Raw genomic sequence first — 3,367 nt, 5'->3', positions numbered from 1 at the left:
AAACAAAAAAAAAAAAACAACAAAAAAACACTACTATATTAGACAAAAACAATAGCATTAATCAGCAGAAATGCAACATCAATAGACATTAATCGGCAATATCAAACTCATAGTTCATTCAAAATCAGTAGGTATGCTTTATACTTCATATAGAAAGACACAAAGTAAGAGAGACAAACTTGAGAGCGGAGAACCAATGAAAATAACGAGAATCCAACCAAGTTCTTACTTCATAGCTCTGCCCAAACTCCCAAAGCTCCAAGCCATCGTCAAATTTCTGAAAATTAGATACAAATTGTCAAATTAGACTATCAGAGATTTAGAGGATGAAGCGAAAACGATCAAGCGATGAACTCTGACAAATTTGGGGAAAATTGTACACAATACACTAAACGAATGAAATTTACATATGAAATTTAATAATCGCACTTACAATCATGTCTTCAATGGAGCAAGAAGAGGATTACAAGAGTAGAACAGCTGAGAAATTGAGAAAGTGAACTAGTGAAGGATTGAGAAGTTGAAGAATGGAGAGGTCGGAGGCGAGTCGCTGTGAGAGGAAGAGAGAATGTAGATCGAGATGGGTGTACGAGAAAGATTAGGGATTAGGTGAGAATGTGTAGGATTCGTGGAAGTGGATTGGGCTTGGTGCAGTATAATCACCCAAAAAAAAAAAGTATATACCAGTTTTTTTTTTTGGTCCTAAAATCTTTGGTTGAGCTTGAGCCCTACCAACCTCTGAGCTGCCTCCGCGCCTGCCTATGAGACTTGCATTCATAATAATTCTTAAATTTGTAATTTTGTTTCTTCTCAAACAAGCATATTAATCGATATTGATATTATGAATATTAAGATACGATCCTAAAGCAGCTAATTGTTATTAACCAACAAAACTAAAAATCCTCAAGAACGGCAGAAAAAATGTAAGTGTGGAAAAGAAACTTCTTTAATCCTACATTGTCTATGAATGGAACCCCCATTTTAAGCATCTTGACGCCTAAAAACCTCAATTGATTTACAAACACCTCAACACAGTCGTCACATCAGCGTTTAAAGAACATGCATGATAGGAAACAAACAACCCTACCTTCAAACACCTCAAACTAAGTAATCGAAAAAAAGACCCTCAAACTAGCCCAAATCTAATGAAAATGATATAAAAATAAGGAACCGGACCAAACTAGGGGCCAATTCGTTGGGCAGCAAAAGTCATCTCCTATTGATGGAAAAGTCTAGTATACTATATGGTATAGCATGTCTTACAAAATGTGTGGCTATCATTGATTGAAAAAGCAACTAAATAACCATGTAATGACTATTTACTCCTTCAAAAACCCCTATGTGCCATACAATTAGACACATTTGCAATAGGTATGTAGGTATGTCATACCATATGCCCATATGGTATGATAGACAAACCCCCTATTGATAACATCAATTGCAAGTTTTGAATCCTTTTCAACTTGAATTTTATTGCAGCTTGATAGCAACCGAAACCGGGCGTTTCAATTAAAAATCCTTTTGTGTCAGTTGTAGGTTATAGTAAATAAGGGTATCGTTATAAAAGCCAGGGATTAAGGGTACCTTCACAATTACGTTAATTACAAAACAGGAGAAAATAAAATATTATAGTACTAGAGATATGGGGTTTTGCTATTATGAACAAAAGAAAATAAAGAAACAAAATAAAGCAGAAAAGATCAGATAGATGAGACGTTAGAGACTTGGAAATCTACCACCAAGTATGTTTCAAGACATGTTAACAACCAAAGCTTCAATAATTAAGTCACAAATTGGTATCAATCAAATACAAACCGTGAACGCACTGTGCAACTTCTTATTACTTCCCTTGAATACTTAAGCAAGATGAACGCACCATTACTAAGCCTTTAGAATAACCGATCAAGGTATAGACGCTATCCTATCAACAAATTATTCTAAGCATTAAAATCAATGGAAGTGATTGAACAAGTATGCAAAACTAGTGTGGAACGCCTACCTAGCATGCAATCCTTTTTATTTGGTTTCACCTATTGTCATTGTCCTATAGGTTTTACTACCTTGAATTAAGCCGTATTAACTGTTTAGGAGATTAAACAACCTAATTCTAGCCTCACTCACAAGTTTATAATGTTCTATGTTGCACATACATGAACATAAACAAGCAAGAGTTCCCCATAAACCAAAACCAAATAAACAATTTGAAAGACTCAATAATTTGAAACCAAGGTTCAAAACAATATCTTAAACATTCTTGGGGCTTCAAACATTGCCCTTAACTAAGAGAATTCAGCCACACATAGCTGCAAAATCACACAAGGAGAAAAAAAGATGACAAAGGAAAGATAAACCGTGGATGATAGAGAGATCAATGATGGCTTGGCGGCTTCCTTGTGCGAGTCTGCAACTATGGAGGTTCTGATGATGTGAGATCGCTGGCCTCCTCTCTAATCTTCCCGTCCTTTAATCTTCACGTCCTCCCTTCTTCTGTGATTAGGGTTATAAAACCCTCAAAACTCGTCTATGGGCTTGCCAATGTGGTCTGGGCCTCAAAATAGAAGTTTTGGTCCAAATCAGAAATTCGGGTAGACTGACCTTCGGCCACTCAAATGGTCATAACTTCTTCTCCAAAATAGGTATTGACGATCCTTAAAAAGTTTTGGAAAATAGACGCTTGTAGCTTTCTATTGATATATGGCACATCTCCTGGATCGTTGTGAGCTGATCACAATCTTCTGTCGAAATTGACTGACGATTTCTAACAGATTTTCTGATTTCTTTCCTTGCACAACATGGATTCCTTTTCCTTCAAGATTTCATCTCTTTCGTCTCTTTCGGGCTCCTCGGCTTTATTTATGACCTAAAAACACAAACTTAGTTAGTATGAATATTGTTAAAAGAATTACACAGCTAAATAGGGTCGGATACATTATAAACGTAACACTTTGTGCCCCTATCACAACTATTTAACACTCACTACGCTAATAAGTGCAACAAACGACACTTTTCACACAACGGTGCATAATACCAGAGTTGTACAAATTTCAAAAATGCTTCATACAATGTTCAGAAACTTTCAGCCGTTGTGTGGATAGTCTGAGATCATTCCAGATTTTTTTTCCTTAAACTAGTACAACACTTTGGACAATATTTTGTTGTGTGAATGCAGATAAAAATGAGGCCCATTTTGTTTCTAACCCCACTCTAGTTTGACATATAACTGAGTTTTGTTACACAACAGTAAAACAAATAAATGTTGTGTGAATTTATACAATTTAAACTATCATACAATACTTTTTATACATCTGTTGTACGATGTATCTCTCATGCCAGGCTGCAGACTTATAGCTTTAAAATTGCTCTTACA

This window comes from Fragaria vesca, linkage group LG2, assembly GCF_000184155.1.
Source record: "Fragaria vesca subsp. vesca linkage group LG2, FraVesHawaii_1.0, whole genome shotgun sequence".
NCBI classification, from domain to species: domain Eukaryota; kingdom Viridiplantae; phylum Streptophyta; class Magnoliopsida; order Rosales; family Rosaceae; genus Fragaria; species Fragaria vesca.
Note: the sequence above shows the minus strand (reverse complement) of the source record.